Genomic DNA, 20,808 nt, shown 5'->3' on the forward strand with positions numbered 1-20,808 from the left:
CTCCATCTCTAATGGTAACGTTCACGTCCAGATAATTTAGCCTACTGGGGTCACATTGAGCTGTGACTTTGATGGGAGACCGTCTGTTATTAATACTTGTAATGAAGATTTCGAATTTTTCTTTACCGCCAGTCCATAACATGAAGACGTCATCTATATATCTGGAATAATGTAAGATGTACTTTGTAAATTCGCCACTGTTAAAAAACAGTTGTTCTTCCATCAACATAAATACGTTGGCAAATGAAGGGGATACATTGCGCCCCATGGAGCAACCGCTTAGTTGGCGGTAGAATTTCCCGTCAAATAAAAAACAATTGCGGGTCAGTGTTAGTTCTAATAATTATAATAATTGCCCCGAAACGTTGGATCACTCAGCCTTTACTATGGATTAAAAAGCACCAGCACTTTATCCGTTTCTAGCTGTGTCAGTCTCTGAGTGCCGATGATTGCATTATAGTGTCTATTTGCATGAATCCTTCCAGAAGGCACCTGAGCAACTCACTTTCATTCAGGAGAGTGCCGATCCGACACCAGTCGCTATCTACAGGACTCCAGCACCGTTTGTTGCTGCCGTCCACCTGGGATAAGGCACCCCAATCGATAAAGCATATGATACTTATTGACATTGTTTTCAAGTTTCCCTTGTGGAAATTTTGAACCGCAGGAGTCAAGCACAGCACCATTTGCACTTTAGCACTTTCACACTTTCCACTTCTTTGCACTTTAAATGGAGGACCTTTCCAGCATATACTAATCTCTGCAGTTTTGCACAATTATTTCAATACTGCTGCTGACCGGTCCGGCTGATCGACACAACATGTCGTTACCTACGGCACGTGGAGGAGCATCTAGCCATCAGGCTAATCTATACAGTTTCACCAGTGCAGATGCTGACCGTCTGTTATTCACAGAGGGACTCACACCAGCTGATGAAGAACTCAGCATGAACGACATATACCATCAACTGATTAAAATGAAAAAAAGAGAACTGGACTATCTCATGCATGGCATTTCTCTGTCTAATTACCATCGAGACAAAATGATCCCCAGAGGCTTCCGCATTCGCAATGTCCCCACCATTTGCCGGTTCAACACAGATTTCTGTGACCGGTGGACAGGGATCCTCAACAAATGCAGTATGGATCTCATGCTGCTGGTAGTGGAGGAAGCCGGCAGGGAACTCAAACTAACCAGGGATAAGATCCAAGCTTTCGAGCAGGAACATCATCAACTATTAACTATGGAGTGCAATCAGGCAACCATAAAAAAGATGCAAACAGTATGCGACAATCATAAAAAGGAGTTAATCAAATATAAACGGGTTAAACAGCAAACAGTCCAGGAGGACTATGAAACAAACCGCGTCTACCGTTGGCTCTCTGGAGGAGAACCTGGCAACCACAAACCATACAATTATCGATCAAAGCATGGATGGTGCAGACGCAGAGAAGAGAGACCTAGAGACAATTTCACCTCAAACAGCGACAGCGATTTTGTTATAGCCGACTCAGAAGGCCCTATGGAATTTCAGGAGGCCCCTTTAGGGGCAAAGCCTGCCACAACGGCAGGCACAAAAACCAGAGGACGCCCACCCGCAGGGGACAACAAAACAAGAGGCTCCAGAAACACCAAGAAGACAACATGATTTACAATCTTTCAGATCGTGTCCTCACCAAGTTAGAAATTCAAGTTCTTAACCACGGCCTGTCATTTGTTCCTACAAGCAGGTTTGACGAACTAACCTGGCAAACCGAACTAAACAAAATCACCCGTAAACTCCGCTTACAAGAGTTATTTCAGGAACACACATCTATTGCTACACCCGAACCACATCAAGGTTTCATCAATTCCGTACGGAACTCCAAATTCGATCCGACTTCGTCCAACTCATCGATAAAGACCTTCACTCGATTGCTGGACGAGTCAATAATGAAATACACAGATGCGGACCAAAATAATCATTACAACATGTCACGATCTGAATTTAAAGCGTTAAAGAAAATGGGAACCTATAGAGACATCGTAATCCGCCCCGCTGACAAAGGGGGCGGAATAGTCATAATGAATTTGACTGACTATAAAAGTGAGACATATCGACAGCTGGCGGACACGAAAGTATACGAAGCTCTGACTACAGATCCGACCAAACAATACAAGGCTGAAGTTGATGACATACTTGATGCAGCTCGCACATCAGGATTTATGTCTAGCAAATTATGCAGCGCCCTCAAACAAGAGTTTCCTGTAGTGCCGCTATTATTCTTAGTCCCCAAAATCCATAAGAACATGGAAAGTCCACCTGGCAGGCCCATAATCTCCGCGCACAACACACTTTACCAGCCCATATCCATTTTTCTGGACAGCATCCTTCAGCCACTCATTGGTCAACAACCAAATTACATCAAGGATACCACCAGCTTCCTGAATCAGCTTAAAACAGTAGGAACGGTACCCATAGGGACCATCTTCTGTACTGTAGACATTTGTAGTCTCTACACGAGCATCCCGCACGATCAAGGGTTAGTTGCGATGAAGTCGTTTTTGGTCCAATCAAATATGAAAAGTCTGGACCACAATTTATTTCTCCAATTATTAGAACTAACACTGACCCGCAATTATTTTATATTTGACGGGAAATTCTACCGCCAACTAAGCGGTTGCTCCATGGGGAGCAATATATCCCCTTCATTTGCCAACGTATTTATGTTGATGGAAGAACAACTAATGTTTTTTAACAGTGGCGAATTCACAAAGTACTTCTTACATTATTCCAGATATATAGATGACGTTTTCATGTTATGGACTGGCGGTAAAGATAAATTCGAAATCTTCATTACAAGTATTAATAACAGACGGTCTCCCATCAAAGTCACAGCTCAATGTGACCCCAGTAGGCTAAATTATCTGGACGTGAACGTTACCATTAGAGATGGAGCGATACACACTGAGGTGTACCACAAGCCCACTGACAAAAATACCCTTTTGCGCTATAACAGCCATCATCCTGTAGCTCTCAAAAGGGGGCTACCCAAGTTGCAATACATCAGGGCAGCTAGAATCACAAGTGACCCTGATAAACTCAAAGGGGCTTTGATGGATGTAACTGAACGGTTCAAGAACAGAGGCTTCAAGAGTGGGTCACTACAGAAATACGAGCAACAAGTAACAGCTATGAACAGAGATGACCTCTTGAAACCCAAAACCAAGAATGACCAGGCTATCATACCCTTCGTCTCACGGTACAACACCTCCAGTCCAGTGGTTCCACGAGCCCTCAATGCGCTGTGGCCCATAGTTGCGACGGATAAAAATCTTACCACGTTACGGAAAAAGAGGCTCATGATGTGTCACACCAAGGGAAGAAGCATCAAAGATTTTGTGGTCCACTCTGACATCACAGGTTTCGACTCCATACCAGTTTCCAACTTCCTAACAAAACCAGCAGGCTGCTATAAATGCCTAGGCTGCGAGACATGCAAACATATGATCACCGGCCTGACCTTTACCTCCAGTTCGACAGGTAGAATATATAACATCAAGCATGTGCTTACATGCACAACGACACATATTGTCTATTTAATTACCTGTCCATGCAAGTATCAATATGTGGGCAAGACCATACGCAATGCCAGGGAACGCTTTGCGTTACATAGATCTGCACTAAAGGCGGCATTAGCACTGAAGAGATCTGAACAACCTGTTGCCAGACACTATGTAGAAAAACAACATTCCCTGAAGGATCTACAGTTTCAAATCATCGACCACATACCCCACAATCTGAGAGGTGGCGACAGGGCTGGTACTCTGCTCAAACGTGAGGCCAGCTGGATGTTCAAGTTGGACACCGTGAGACCGAAGGGTCTTAATGACAGAATACAATGGAGTGTATTCTAAGTCATATCTCCTTGGCGAATGGGGCCAAACGGAATGTGGACTATAGTGAGTGCCACACAATTGGATGTGGTGACAGTTTCCTTACAGAAGTCCCAGTTCATTAATATCGGCAGTTTTCAGGCAATACAGTCACATGCTGTATTTTTGTCTCCTATTTGGTTGTTTTAGCAACAGTATTATCGTTATCCCCTTATGATGAATATCTGTGTGTATAAGCATTTGCCATTTCCACCATACTGTGCCAGACTGACATCACTAGTATATTTTCATATAACATTCACTGCCACTCCAAGACCGTTGCATGCAGGCAGTTTCAATTATATGATGTAGTCTCAGACCTATATAGATCCTTCTTAAATATTTACAACTGCACATGTTGTTTTTACACCTGTCACTTTTAATTTGCAGCCCGGTTCCCTCACCTCCGCGATCGGGAGACCACGGAAGTCCCAGGCATCCATGACAACACCAGTTTGTTAGGCTGCCATGGCAACGTAGGCATCCAACGACGCGCAGGATGATCACGTGACCGCGGCGCACACACGTCACACTATCCGGGACGGAAGCGTCATGTTCCCCCGGACACTGCTGTTCTTCCTGCCCGCGGGTCTTATTCACCATAAAGGTAACAATTTAGTTTTGTTCTGATTCACTCTGTATTTGGCTCACCTTGACAAAGGGGCTTGCGTGCCCCGAAACGTTGGATCACCCAGCCTTTACTATGGATTAAAAAGCACCAGCACTTTATCCGTTTACTAGCTGTGTCAGTCTCTGAGTTCCGCTGATTGCATTATAGTGTCTATTTATATATATGTATATATATATATATATATATATTAGAGATGAGGGGGTTCGATTCGTCAAGATCCGAACCCCCCCAAACTTCACCTATTTTACACGGTTCCGAGGCAGCCTCGGATCTTCCTGCCTTGCTCGGTTAACCCGAACGCGCCCGAACGTCATCATCCCGCTGTCGGATTCTCGCGAGATTCGTATTCTATATAAAGAACCGCGAGTTGCCGCCATTTTCCCCTCGTGCATTGGAGATTGAACGGAGAGGACATGGCTGCGTTCTCTCCCTGAAAAGATCCGTAATCTGTGCTTAGTGTGCTACAAATATCTGTGCTCAGTGTGCTGCAAATATCTGTGCTCAGTGTGCTGAAAATATCTACGTTCTCTGCCTGAAAACGCTCCATATATTTGCTCAGTGTGCTGCAAATATCTGTGTTCAGTGTGCTGCATTGTGGGGACTGCGGACCACCAGTATTATAGTAGTACAGTACAGTAGGCCATTGCTGTGTATCTTGCAGCTCTGTGTCAAGTATACTATCTCTGTGCTGCATTATTGTGACCAGTATATAGTAGGACAGTGCAGCATTTTGGTGACCAGCAGTATACATATATAGTACAGTACAGTAGGCCATTGCTGTGTATCTTGCACCTCTGTGTCAAGTATACTATCTCTGTGCTGCATTATTGTGAGCAGTATATAGTAGGACAGTGCAGCATTTTGGTGACCAGCAGTATACATATATAGTACAGTACAGTAGGCCATTGCTGTGTATCTTGCAGCTCTGTGTCAAGTATACTATCTCTGTGCTGCATTATTGTGACCAGTATATAGTAGGACAGTGCAGTATTTTGGTGACCAGGAGTATACATATATAGTACAGTACAGTAGGCCATTGCTGTGTATCTTGCAGCTCTGTGTCAAGTATACTATCTCTGTGCTGCATTATTGTGACCAGTATGTATACTGTACTGTGCAACGTCGGTTATACACCTGGTGATTTTATACATCCTGTAATCTGTACAGAGCAATGTGTGAGATACACCTGGGGATTATACACCCTATATTATTATTATTATTATTATTATTATTATTATCTTTTATTTATATGGCGCCACAAGGGTTCCGCAGCACCCAATTACAGAGTACATAAATAATCAAACAGGAAAACAGCAACTTACAGTTGATGACAGTATAGGACAAGTACAGGGTAAATAAACAAAGTTACATCAGCAGATGACACTGGAATAAGTATCAGGTGGCAGAATACTGCTAGATGTGGTACAGTTGAAGATTATTAAAGTAAGACAAAGGATAAGCACATGAGGGAAGAGGGCCCTGCTCGTGAGAGTTTACAATCTAAAGGGGAGGGGTAGACAGACATGGGTGACACAGATGGGGTACATAGAGAATGTGGAACAGAGGGTTAGGATGAGATTTGGCTGGGTTTGGTGAAGAAGTGGACCCCCAGAAGGCACAAGTCAATATTTAACATTGCAACATTTTACTGGGCTATGCAGGAGAAAATAGGGGAAAACCTTTTACTGGGCTATGCAGGAAAAAATAGGGAAAAAAAAAAAAAAGAATCGATAACTTCTACCGCTTTCAAAAAGGTCAATGGAAGCTGAAATAATGGACAACTACCTCATGGAAGCCAGATACAGTATACCAAACAGTACTTAGCAGAGTTAGGAATGAGTGCTTATGAAATACAGTAACATTTTGTCATAATATTTCAGAAACTGCATGGCTGGTCTCTTGCACTCTTTTGCTCTAATACACCACCTGCTTTAGTATTTATATTCAAAAACATTATGTCTCCATAATCCCAAAAACGTCAGTCTTCTTGGAAAGTGGTTTGTTCCTTTGTTAGGGAAAGAGAACAAACGTTCTCAAACAATGGTTTCTCAATTTCTTTTTCCTCTGGGAAGGGATTGTGGATTCGCAGGAATATCTGAGCATTTCTGTAATCAGAAAGCAGCGACTTTCTACAAATGTTTACGAATAATTCCAGTGATTTTGTCATTTTCTTCCAGTGATTTGGACCAATAATACCAGTGATTAGAACAAATAATTCCTGTGATATTGAGGTGTTTGTGTCGCTTAGCTTAGCCGTCCAATGACCACAGTGCACCTTTTTTTCCTGTCTGACACTGCAGTGCCACTCCTAGATGGGCCAGGTAGTTTGTGCTGGCCACTTGGGTCGCTTAGCTTAGCCATCCAGCGACCTTGGTGCACCTCTTTATTTCTTTGCATCATGTGCTGTTTGGGGACTATTTTTTTAAGTGCCATCCTGTCTGACACTGCAGTGCCACTCCTAGATGGGCCAGGTGTCTGTGCCGCCCACTTGGGTCGCTTAGCTTAGTCATCCAGTGACCTCGGTGCAAATTTTAGGACTAAAATAATATTGTGAGTTGTGAGGTGTTCAGAATAGACTTGAAATGAGTGGAAATTATGGTTATTGAGGTTAATAATACTATGGGATCAAAATTACCCCCAAATTCTATGATTTAAGCTGTTTTTGAGGGGTTTTGGAAAAAAAACACCCGAATCCAAAACACACCCGAATCCGACAAAAAATTTTCAGGGAGGTTTTGCAAAACACGTCCGAATCCAAAACATGGCCACGGAACCGAATCCAAAACCAAAACACAAAACCTGAAAAATTTACGGTGCACATCTCAGGTACTGAGCTTCCACTGAAGATACATAGAAGGTTTCCTATCTAAGTGACCTTTCAGTACCTGGGTTTCCGAATTTTTCTTGTACAAGTTCTCACCATAAGGCTGCACTGGATGTTTATCAGAAAGCCTCAGTGATTTATAGGAATTTCCACCATGCACGTATGAACGAGTTTTTTTCATATTATACTATTCGTATAAACAACTATACGTTCCAGTCATTCGAGACCTCGCTATTCTGCGAACAGACCGACTGGAAGATATTGATCCCTTATGATACGCCTGTTTGCATTTTACCACGTGACCTGGTGTGGTGCAGATAACTAATTGGAGGAATCAGTCGCTGTGTTTTGATGTGCCTGCTAAAAATCCAACTTCCGGTACGCAGATTACCTATAGACACTTCGTCGTAAATAACCAAAATTGGTGTGAAGTTACTGCACTATTAGGCGCTTGTCCTCTCCTTGTTTTTCTATATATATATATATATATATATATATATAATAGTTTTTGCATGTGGGGTAAATAATGGCTGCTCCTGCCTGTAGGGGGTTATTCAGAGTTGTTGGCAAACCAAAAAAGCACACTAATGGGCAAAACCATGTTGCACCGCAGGTGGGGCAGATGTAACATGTGCGGAGAGATTTAGATTTGGTTGAGTTATATTGTTTCTGTGCAATGTAAATACTGGCTGCTTTATTTTTACACTGCAATTTAGATTTCAGTTTGCACACACCCCACCCAAATGAATCTAACTGATTTAGATGTGGACACTGGAGCATTGTGTTTGATCTGTGCATGGACAGGAGCTGCACTGTGTATGTGTATATCAGGAAAAGGGATGAAGGACCCAGTATTGTTGGTGAGTGACAGTCCGCCACCATTTGGGGCTTGGAGGTACACGGTTCCAGAAAACAGAGACCATTGGACACATTTTCTTGGCTTGCCGAAGTACATGTTCATTGGGCCATCAGCGTGAATTAACCAGACATCCTGAGTAACCTGAGGGTGACTCAGAAGGCCATTGTTCACGAAGATTACCTGATGCTGCATTTTTACTATTTTTACCCACCTAAAGCATTACCTACCACAATAAACATCCTTGCTACTGTCACAGCATCCATTATGAGCAATGCTCACTTTTCAATTCTTAAGGGCCATACACATTAGATGATTATTATGACCGATATGGCCGATACTGATGATTGTGAATGATATATCGTTCACATCGTCTAGTGTGTATGGTCCTAGCAATCAATGATGCACGCACCCGCGCTTGTTGACTGCAGGTTGGCTGTCGGAGGTACTGCATGCTCAATGTGAGCATTGTCACTTGTGACATCGCTCATCACGGCATGTGTGTACAGAGCCGCAATGAGAGATGTTCATGATGTGAGCATTGCTCCTCTCCCCAGCAGCGGCTCCCTCCCCGGCAGTGGCTCCATTCCAGCTGAGCCACTGACGGGAGTCGCACGCCCAGCATCTCCCACTGCACCACCAATTCATTTTCTCCCACCAACGAAGTTTTTTTCACCCACTGCCCCACCAATCTCCACTGTGCCACCAACTTAATAAAAAATTCATTATAATGGGTTCATAATTTTTTATATATATATATATATATATATATATATATATAAAAACAAACAACGATAATCCTGCACTCTCATCAAAATAAAAGTTCATCAGGTGGTGGGTGCTCCTAATGGACCGGTTAGGTCCACACATGTACCGTAGAAAGCTCCAAAGTATTTGGAAGGTGCAATCTCACAAATAAATAATCATTGATACTTCTTCATAAAATCACCAATTGCTTTTATTGTCGACGTTTCGGTCTGGTCACAGGCCTTTATCAAGACAGGTGATGCACTGTATGACTAAGTTAATTGCTGGGACGCGCTGAGTAGCGCGTCTCTATTGCTTAGTAACAGTGCAGCGAGGTGCTTCCGGCCACTGAACCGCACGGAAGTGTAGCCGCTGGAACGCATGATGACGCGTTTCCGTCTAGCGGTCTACACTGAAGCACTGCGGCTGGCCGGAACCGGCGCTTACATAGCCATATAGCGTGCCCCACAGGTGTGGTGTTCCCTTTTTGTTCTGGGGTGTTGTCGAGATTCAATAGAGCTCTAGTTGTGCTTTAATTACTATTAGAATCTTGTTGGGGGTGTGGCTTCCGGAACGGGCGTCACATTCGGTAGTAACTCCTTAAATAGCTCACTCGTGCACAGAGGCAGCATGCAGCGATGTTTGCTCTGTCCCCTGGCTAAAGTGAGTAGTGATTATATCTACAATATGCGATTACCTCTCTATCTTTTAGCTACAGTGGGATTTTTTGATTGAATTGTTTACTTTGTTTTAGCAGGTTGGATTACTTTATATGCTCAACCACCTGCACCGCTGCGTGTGTATTCTATGGCTACTCTAATTTGGTATGGATTTAGGCTTTTTGATATGAGTTTCACGAGTGGTTGTACACTATAGCTCAAAGTTGTCAATTATTATTTTTTTGGTAGCATGGAGTACGCGTTAAGTGTAATTCCAATGTGTTCTACATGTCCTAATATCCTAATATGAGAGATATGCTCTGTGTGGACACCTACAGGTTCCCCAGGTAATTTTTTTCATCCCTTGGATGGAAAACAAATTTGATGGCACTTCTCAACAGGTGTTTATGGTGGTGGGTCCATTATTGTAGCCAGTAGACACCCACAGGGGCCGGTGAGGCTTATTGCTTGTGACTGTATATTACTGTTCATTTGCAGATTATTCTCATGTTTTCCTTAATTGTGAACTGATGATACGATGCATCACCTGTCTTGATAAAGGCCTGTGACCAGACCGAAACGTCGACAATAAAAGCAATTGGTGATTTTATGAAGTATCAACGATTATTTATTTGTGAGAGTGCACCTTCCAAATACTTTGGAGCTTTCTACGGTATGTATGTGTATATATATATATATATATATATATATATATATAGCTCTTTTGACTGGTGACTGATGCACACATACTCCTGTGAGATTGTCATAACATTTTGTATAAAGTCTGTAAACAGCTCTACTCCGCCACATAAGGAGAAGCTCACCTGTCATTGGTGTGTTTGTACTATATTTTAATCTAGGACATATTATGTTGTCACTTTTTACCATCGTTTGAAAAAAACTTCTGTTGCAGAATCTAAAGAAACATGCGAGTTTAGTATTGGTTTTGAATCCCCTTTTCATCTGAAGAATTAACATCCTCATAAATCCCTATCATGAGTATTCGTGTTCAAATCTGTTGCCCCTGATGAAGTCATTGAGACAAAACGCGTAGGGTTCCCCAATCTGCATTGATCATGTACGTGTATATGAGAATTCCACCCTGAGCTCACACTTATCAAGGACATTCTGTACTGATCACTCCATAAGGAAGATCCGCACTCTACTGAATTATTTTACTGACCCTCATGGTGTAAACCACCTAGAATTGTTTATGAACCCATTATAATGATTTTTTTATTAATGAGTCCTACACATTACCCGACTGGCCAGTACGGATACGTTTCTTCACTCCCCCCATCACCCTGCCCCATAGCCCTGTATGCTAATATGGATGAAATTGTCCATATTGTCTTGCAGGTATGAACGAGCTGGCACAAACGATGAATGAGCGTGGGGCTGCAAATCATTCACCGTTGTTGCCTACACACTGAAAGATATGAACGATATCTCATTCATTAATGAGCAAGATCGTTCATATCTTTCAGTGGTATCGGTAAATGTGTAGGGCCTAAGTTGGTGGCACAGTGGAAATTGGTGGTGCAGTGGATGAAAAAACTTCATTGGTTCCCCCTTCTACAGCCCTGCCCACACACCCAGAAATGCCTCCCCAATATTAAAATATGTAAAAAAAGGTGCCAATTCCAAAGATATCTTTCATCTTTCAAATTGTTTGAAAAATTGCCTAGTGTGTACACTCAATTTCGTTTGTCAGGGCTCTGGGAAGTTCAAGGTAAATTGCTCATCTTCCACGTTGTTCACCTTTCACATTGGTCCTGTCTTGTAGTGTGTAGGGCTCTTTAGTTCTGCCAGATTCTCACAAGATTGTACGCTCTATCGTGTGCAGGACCCTCCCTACCCTATCTGCATTTATTTTGTCCACCTTTTACAGTATATCCCAGTTTTACATATGCTATGTTATTTTATAGTGTCAGGTTCTACGTAGCACTGTGGCAGCTTTGAAATTAAGGATTGTAATAATAATAATAATAATAATAATAATAATACATTTTCTGCATAACAGTGGTTAAAAACCTTGCAATATTCAGGGACTTTGCAACACCGCTAAAAAGTTTGCAAATTGTCGCATCAACAAATAGGTTCCATTTAGATACAATATAACTCAGATGCATAAACCTTTAGGTGCCTTACCTCTTTCAAAATGTGAGCTATTTCTTACATGTTGGCTATTAGGTTGTTATGTGGAGCTAGAAATGTTAGTCTGTCATAGTTTTTATGCTGTAAGCAGATTTGCTAGGTGATTATATATACAGTGTTGCTAAGGACATGCTGATATTGCACATACATTTGAAATAATAAAAGGCAGGATAACCTAATATTCAGAGGAAAATTAAATATGAAATGCCAGGTGCTTTTTATAATTAATTTTGCTCCTAAAGCTTTACTTTCAACCCTATGCGAAACATATTTTTAAACCTGCTGATTTTCAGGCTTAAACTGTCATTGTAATACCCTTTTGTGATATTTTGTTTCTGTTTTCCAGTTATTCTTTTTCCATTATGGATACAATTTCCATAATACCATTCATACCGATACAGTATGTAAAGCATGCTTTTCCACTGTTACCAAGATTTATGCACTGTAAAATCTATCTTTCCTGACGGAAAGAAAATGCAATGAAAAAAAAGAAGAGGATTACTTTAGAATTAGCAGAAATAAAGTGACAAATAAGGTAATAGGGATGTCTTCATTTAAGTTAAAGGGCTTTTCTAAAATTGGTATGTATTACTCACCTACAGAGGGGTCCTCCGTTATCTTGGCTCTTTCTGTGCCTAGACGGAGGTTTAGTCATGCCTAGGCGATAGCTTAGGTTGAGGAGTTTAATCACGGACAGGCGCGTTGAGGCGCGACTAGATACTCAGCATGCAATACACATCTCCACCACTGGGTGACTAATGCTCCACTTAACCAGTACTTTAGATCGAATAGCAGCGGATTGATTTACAAGCTCTGGCAAATGGTCAGTGACGACTGTGATGTTAATAGATGGTGACCATTGGTTAATACAGACAAACGAACATGTTAAAACACTTGTGTATGCAGATGCAACTAAAGATTGCGTATGCAGATGCAACTAATATGTGAAAGGAACAATGTAGCTCATTGACTTTAAAGTATGTATAGTGCAGTAAATACCATGCTTTTGAAATATGAGCGTCCGAGTCCCCTAAGGCATAAACCAACACCAATGGGAAGGAATCGCTCTTTGCGGTACTTTTACACATGGACTTGTGAATCTTTCACGAAGTGTCATGGGCTAGCGATGAATGCTCCTGCCTCCCACGCTGAGAGTCCCAGGTTTGATTCCCAAAGTGCCACCCTTTTTTTGTGTGTGTGTTCATGAGACATTCACTTTATTATTTTTTTCTTTGTAATACAGTCAATGGAAGGTTTCACATAAATCAGAGTAAATATGCAGTCACGACTCATTCCACTATATACTGTACAATACACAGCGGTAATCAGCATCCGTTGACATACAGTAGCAGTAAATATAAATTAGTGTATTCTGAAGCAACTAACTGTTCGAGCAACACAGTACTGTAGATCGTCGGCATTTGTGTATTGTACTTGACCTGAACTCCCTCCCTGTCTACTGCATGAATTGTGCAGGCTCCCAGGGGGGAAGTGCGATAGGGGTAGGGAGAGGCGGTGGAAAATACTGTGCCTTTGAAATACATGTATGAGCGTCCGAGTCCCCAAAGGTGGGGGTTCACGTGCCTCGGACATTTTGTCACTTTGCGATTGAGTCCGGTGTATCGTCATGTGCATAGACCTCACTTATCCCTATCACCCCTGTGTACTGTATTTTAGCTAGGGGATTATGACGCTCCTTCAGCATTGGACCATAGCCTGCAAAACCTATGCCGTCGCTCGCTCCATAGCTGAGTGCTGCCACATTGTGGGAGTTCATGGGCCTCGGACATTTTGTCACTGCTATATGATCGAGTCCGGTGTATCGTTATGTGCATAGAGCTCACTTATCTCTATCGCCTCTGTGTATTTTAACTAGGGGATTGTGACGCTCCTTCAGCATTGGTCCATAACCTGCAAAACCTATGCCGTCACTCACTCCATTGCTGAGTGCTGCCGCAGGGCAGGGGTTCACGTGCCTTAGACATTTTGTCACTTTGCGATGTGATCGAATCTGGTGTATCATTATGTAGACCTCGCTTATCCTTGTCGACCCTGTGTATTTTAGCCAGGGGATTGTGACGCTTCTTTAGCATTGGCCCATAGCCTGCAAAACCTGTGCTGTTACTTGCTCCGTAGCCGAGTGCCTTCATGGGGCATGGAGTCACAGGCGGTAGCCATTTCAATTGAGTCTGCCCTGCTACAGAATTGTACAGTATGTGTACCGTACGGTGCATGGAACCTTAACAGTAGAAATGCTCCTGCAGCTTTGCCCTGCTTTATGTAAAACTTGTGTTTACACTTGTATTGAATGTGAAAGTATACTACAGTACGATAGATATAAATATAAAAAAAATACTAAAGTGTCTGGAAGAAACTAACATGCATTCGTACTTTAGGAATCGAACCCGGGACTCTAAGCATATGAAGCCGAACACTTCACCACTCGGACACTTTGCCGCCGACAGATGAATAAGTCCATTGGTTTTGATTATGCCGTAATGGCTACGTGATTAGGACGCTAACATACAATGGGGGTCATTCCAAGTTGATTGCTCACTAGCTGTTTTTAGCAGCTGTGCAAACGCTATGCTGCCTTCCACTGAGAGTGTATTTTAGCTTATCAGAAGTGCGAATGAACGGATCGCAGAACGGTTACAAAATAATTTTGTGCAGTTTCAGAGTAGCTTCAGACCTACTCAGCGTTTGCGATCACTTCAGACTGTTTAGTTCCTGTTTTGACGTCACAAACACGCCCTGCGTTCACCCAGCCATGCCTGTGTTTTTCCTGGCACGCCTACATTTTTCCGAACACTCCCTGAAAACGAACAGTTGACAACCAGAAACGCCCACTTCCTGTCAATCACTCTGCAGCCAGCCGTGCGACTGAAAAGCTTCGCTAGACCTTGTGTGAAACTACATTGGCCGTTGTGAAAGTACGTTGCGCGTGCGCATTGCGCTGCATACGCATGCGCAGAAGTGCCGTTTTTTCCATCATCGCTGCACAGCAAACATTTTCAGCTAGCGATCATCTCGGAATGACCCCCAATATCCCTAACATCAATAGGCAACAATGTGCATTTAACACGTCTGTTTGCGTCTGTGTACACTACTGGTTTTATGTTGATTTATCTGACTTGGACACTCACATATTCCTAAAGTACTGTAAATGGACCATACTGTGGCTTTATCACGTTTGTTTGTATCTGCATATGCTGTACTATTTGCGTCTGTACTGTATATACTGTTATATACTGTATGAAATAATGTAGCGTAATGAGACGCACTAGTAAAGTAGTTCTTACTATGTATTTCAGGATTATATTTTACGGGAGACCACACGCATGCACAGTGGTGATTGTAAAAAGCGACATCTGGTGGATGATCGCAGGTATTACACTTAAAAGTAACGACAAACGCTCTGTGCACCTCCCTGTGACTAGGCGCACCTCTGTGCGACTAGGCGCGCCTACCTGCACCCGGTACGCTGCGTATGCCCAATCGTGACTAACGCCTCAACCAGCCAAGATAACTGAGGACCCATCTGTATGTGGCACAGTCCAAAGTTGCACAATAGGTTGCAATTTTCCCTGAATGCAGGGGCATGCTTGGCCCTTGTACAGCTGCTCTAGTAGCATTGGATAAGCTGCCACTCGTATTTCTGTTTTCTACAAGCACCACAATACCAGTAGCAGTTTATAGCCATCAGGATTTCTTGAATCATTAGTGCTACATAACTAGCATTTGTCATATCGCTTGCGAGTCTTCCTGGCATTGCCAGAATTTTTTTATACTTTTCAACACCTTCCCATGTTTCTTCCAGATCATCTTACCATCTCTCTATCTTTCCCTTTCCCTCATATGTCTCTTTTTTTCTCTTCTTCCCCACTATTCTCAGCTTCCTCATCTCTTAGTCTGCTCTGCTTACCATCTCTCTCTGCTTTCTTCCTCCAATACCTCTCCTTTTCCCTCTCTCTTGTCCTCCCTCCTTTCTCTCCCTTGTCCTCACCTCTGTCTCATCCTCTGACCCCCCCCCCCCCCCCCTCTCTCTCTCTCTCTCTCTCTCTCTCTTTCTCCACTTCCAGCAAAGTTATATTTTGTTCCCTGGAGATGTGACCTGATTTGATCAAGAAAATCAGCACTACAGTATGCTGAACAGGCATGGCAGGGGTCCCCTGTGCTGTTTACCTGTTATATTGTGACCAGCCCAGCCTGTCAAAGCTTGGTTCAGGTTACCCTCTTGTAGGAAAACCCCACAATGTTCATCTCTCCACAAACCAGCATAGGCTATGATTGAATTTAATAATTATACATTAAAATGTCAGTCATCATTGTGAAGTTTATCACTATATCCCATGTCTTTTGTATATGATGTATACAGATGCACTTTTAATGTATCTCCATACATACACATTTAGCACAATGTGCTAAATTGAACACACGTGAGACATACAACTCAGCATTAACACATACTGTATGCACATTTGTATGATTATTTGCTTATCTTTTGGCTGAAAATGCATAAAACTCAGCCATAACAGGGCTTTACTGTACCTCGTGCCAGTCAATCCCCTTTAGCTTATGATGTAATGCAGAGCCAGAGGAGACATGGCCACCAGCTACTAGTGATGAGAGGGTTCGGTTTCCGAGAAACCGAACCCCCCCCGAACTTCACCCTTTTTAGACGGGTCCGAGCCATACTCGGATTCTCCCGTATGGCTCGGTTAACCCGAGCGCGCCCGAATGTCATCATCCCGCTGTCGGATTCTCGCGAGATTCGGATTCTATATAAGCAGCCGTGCGTCGCCGCCATTTTCCACACGTGCATTGAGATTGATAGGGAGAGGACGTGGCTGGCGTCCTCTCCGTTTATATACTAGTTATATACTACACAGTTGATCTGATTGCTTAGCTTATTGTGGGGAGGATTGGGGAGCAGCTGTTAGGAGGAGTACAGTGCAGAGTTTTGCTAATAGTGACCACCAGTTTTTTATCCGTTCTCTGCCTGAAAAAAACGCTCCATACCATATCTGTGCTCAGTGTGCAGTGCTGCATGATATATCTGTGCTGAGTGCTCACACTGCTTAATTCAATTGTGGGGACTGGGGAGCAGCTATAGCAGGAATACAGTGCACAGTTTTGCTGACAGTGACCACCAATATACGTTTGTCTGCCTGAAAAACACTCCTGTGGTGTCTTTTTTTTTTATACTATAAACGCAGTCTGCTGACAGTGTCCACCAGGTCCATTATACTGTATATAGCAGTACGGTAGGCCACTGCTGTACCTACCTCTGTGTCGTCACTCGTCGTCCATAAGTATACTATCCATCCATCTACATTGTATACCTGTGGTGTCTTTTTTTTTATACTATAAACGCAGTCTGCTGACAGTGTCCACCAGGTCCATTATACTGTATATAGCAGTACGGTAGGCCACTGCTGTACCTACCTCTGTGTCGTCACTCGTCGTCCATAAGTATACTAGTATCCATCCATCTACATTGTATACCTGTGGTGTCTTTTTTTTTATACTATAAACGCAGTCTGCTGACAGTGTCCACCATGTCCATTATACTGTATATAGCAGTACGGTAGGCCACTGCTGTACCTACCTCCGTGTCGTCACTCGTCATCCATAAGTATACTAAGTATCCATCCATCTACATTGTATACCTGTGGTGTCTTTTTTTTTTATACTATAAACGCAGTCTGCTGACAGTGTCCACCAGGTCCATTATACTGTATAAAGCAGTACGGTAGGCCACTGCTGTACCTACCTCTGTGTCATCACTCGTCGTCCATAAGTATACTAAGTATCCATCCATCTACATTGTATACCTGTGGTGTCTTTTTTTCTTTATACTATAAACGCAGTCTGCTGACAGTGTCCACCAGGTCCATTATACTGTATATAGCAGTACGGTAGGCCACTGCTGTACCTACCTCTGTGTCGTCACTCGTCGTCCATAAGTATACTAATTATCCATCCATCTACATTGTATACCTGTGGTGTCTTTTTTTTTTATACTATAAACGCAGTCTGCTGACAGTGTCCACCAGGTCCATTATACTGTATATAGCAGTACGGTAGGCCACTGCTGTACCTACCTCTGTGTCGTCACTCGTCGTCCATAAGTATACTAGTATCCATCCATCTACATTGTATACCTGTGGTGTCTTTTTTTTTATACTATAAACGCAGTCTGCTGACAGTGTCCACCATGTCCATAATACTGTATATAGCAGTACGGTAGGCCACTGCTGTACCTACCTCTGTGTCGTCACTCGTCGTCCATAAGTATACTAGTATCCATCCATCTCCATTGTATACCTGTGGTGCCTTTTAGTTGTGCGCATTAAAATATGGAGAACAAAAATGTGGAGGTTAAAAAAATAGGGAAAGATCAAGATCCACTTCCACCTCGTGCTGAAGCTGCTGCCACTAGTCATGGCCGAGACGATGAAATGCCATCAACGTCGTCTGCCAAGGCCGATGCCCAATGTCATAGTACAGAGCATGTAAAATCCAAAACACAAAAGATCAGTAAAATGACCCAAAAATCAAAATTAAAAGCGTCTGAGGAGAAGCGTAAACTTGCCAATATGCCATTTACGACACGGAGTGGCAAGGAACGGCTGAGGCCCTGGCCTATGTTCATGGCTAGTGGTTCAGCTTCACATGAGGATGGAAGCACTCATCCTCTCGCTAGAAAAAAGAAAAGACTTAAGCTGGCAAAAGCACAGCAAAGAACTATGCGTTCTTCGAAATCACAAATCCCCAAGGAGAGTCCAATTGTGTCGGTTGCGATGCCTGACCTTCCCAACACTGGACGGGATGAGCTTGCGCCTTCCACCATTTGCACGCCCCTTGCAAGTGCTGGAAGTAGCACCCGCAGTCCAGTTCCTGATAGTCAAATTGAAGATGTCAGTGTTGAAGTACACCAGGATGAGGATATGGGTGTTGCTAGCGCTGGGGAGGAAATTGACAAGGAGGATTCTGATGGTGAGGTGGTTTGTTTAAGTCAGGCACCCGGGGAGACGCCTGTTGTCCGTGGGAGGAATATGGCCATTGACATACCTGGTCAAAATACAAAAAAAATCAGCTCTTCGGTGTGGAATTATTTCAACACAAATGCGGACAACAGGTGTCAAGCCGTGTGTTGCCTTTGTCAAGCTGTAATAAGTAGGGGTAAGGACGTTAACCACCTCGAAACATCCTCCCTTATACGTCACCTGCAGCGCATTCATCATAAGTCAGTGACAAGACCAAAAACTTTGGGCGACAGCGGAAGCAGTCCACTGACCAGTAAATCCCTTCCTCTTGTAACCAAGCTCCTGCAAACCACACCACCAACTCCCTCAGTGTCAATTTCCTCCTTACCCAGGAAAGCCAATAGTCCTGCAGGCCATGTCACTGGCAAGTCTGACGAGTCCTCTCCTGCCTGGGATTCCTCCGATGCATCCTTGAGTGTAACGCCTACTGCTGCTGGCGCTGCTGTTGTTGCTGCTGGGAGTCGATCATCATCCCAGAGGGGAAGTCGGAAGACCACTTGTACTACTTCCAGTAAGCAATTGACTGTCCAACAATCCTTTGCGAGGAAGATGAAATATCACAGCAGTCATCCTGCTGCAAAGCGGATAACTGAGGCCTTGGCAGCCTGGGCGGTGAGAAACGTGGTTCCGGTATCCATTGTTAATTCAGAGGCAACTAGAGACTTGATTGAGGTACTGTGTCCCCGGTACCAAATACCATCTAGGTTCCATTTCTCTAGGCAGGCGATACCGAAAATGTACACAAACCTCAGAAAAAGACTCACCAGTGTCCTAAAAAATGCAGTTGTACCCAATGTCCACTTAACCACAGACATGTGGACAAGTGGAGCAGGGCAGACTCAGGACTATATGACTGTGACAGCCCACTGGGTAGATGTATTGCCTCCCGCTGCAAGAACAGCAGCGGCGGCACCAGTAGCAGCATCACGCAAACGCCAAATCGTTCCTAGGCAGGCTACGCTTTGTGTCACCGCTTTCCAGAATACGCACACAGCTGAAAACCTCTTACGGCAACTGAGGAAGATCATCGCAGAATGGCTTACCCCAATTGGACTCTCCTGGGGATTTGTGACATCGGACAACGCCAGCAATATTGTGCGTGCATTAAATATGGGCAAATTCCAGCACGTCCCATGTTTTGCACATACCTTGAATTTGGTGGTGCAGAATTATTTAAAAAACGACAGGGGCGTGCAAGAGATGCTGTCGGTGGCCCGAAGAATTGCGGGCCACTTTCGGCGTTCAGGCACCGCGTACAGAAGACTGGAGCACCACCAAACACACCTGAACCTGCCCTGCCATCATCTGAAGCAGGAGGTGGTAACGAGGTGGAATTCAACCCTCTATATGCTTCAGAGGATGGAGGAGCAGCAAAAGGCCATTCAAGCCTATACATCTGGCCACGATATAGGCAAAGGAGGTGGAATGCACCTGTCTCAAGCGCAGTGGAGAATGATTTCAACGTTGTGCAAGGTTCTGCAACCTTTTGAACTTGCCACACGTGAAGTCAGTTCAGACACTGCCAGCCTGAGTCAGGTCATTCCCCTCATCAGGCTTTTGCAGAAGAAGCTGGAGACATTGAAGGAGGAGCTAAAACAGAGCGATTCCGCTAGGCATGTGGGACTTGTGGATGGAGCCCTTCATTCGCTTAACCAGGATTCACGGGTGGTCAATCTGTTGAAATCAGAGCACTACATTTTGGCCACCGTGCTCGATCCTAGATTTAAAACCTACGTTGTATCTCTCTTTCCGGCAGACACAAGTCTGCAGGGGTTCAAAGACCTGCTGGTGAGAAAATTGTCAAGTCAAGCGGAACGTGACCCATCAACATCTCCTCCTTCACATTCTCCCGCAACTGGGGGTGCAAGGAAAAGGCTAAGAATTTCGAGCCCACCCGCTGGCGGTGATGCAGGGCAGTCTGGAGCGAGTGCTGACATCTGGTCCGGACTGAAGGACCTGCCAACGAT

Source organism: Pseudophryne corroboree, chromosome 5 (genome assembly GCF_028390025.1).
Source record: "Pseudophryne corroboree isolate aPseCor3 chromosome 5, aPseCor3.hap2, whole genome shotgun sequence".
Lineage (NCBI taxonomy): Eukaryota > Metazoa > Chordata > Amphibia > Anura > Myobatrachidae > Pseudophryne > Pseudophryne corroboree.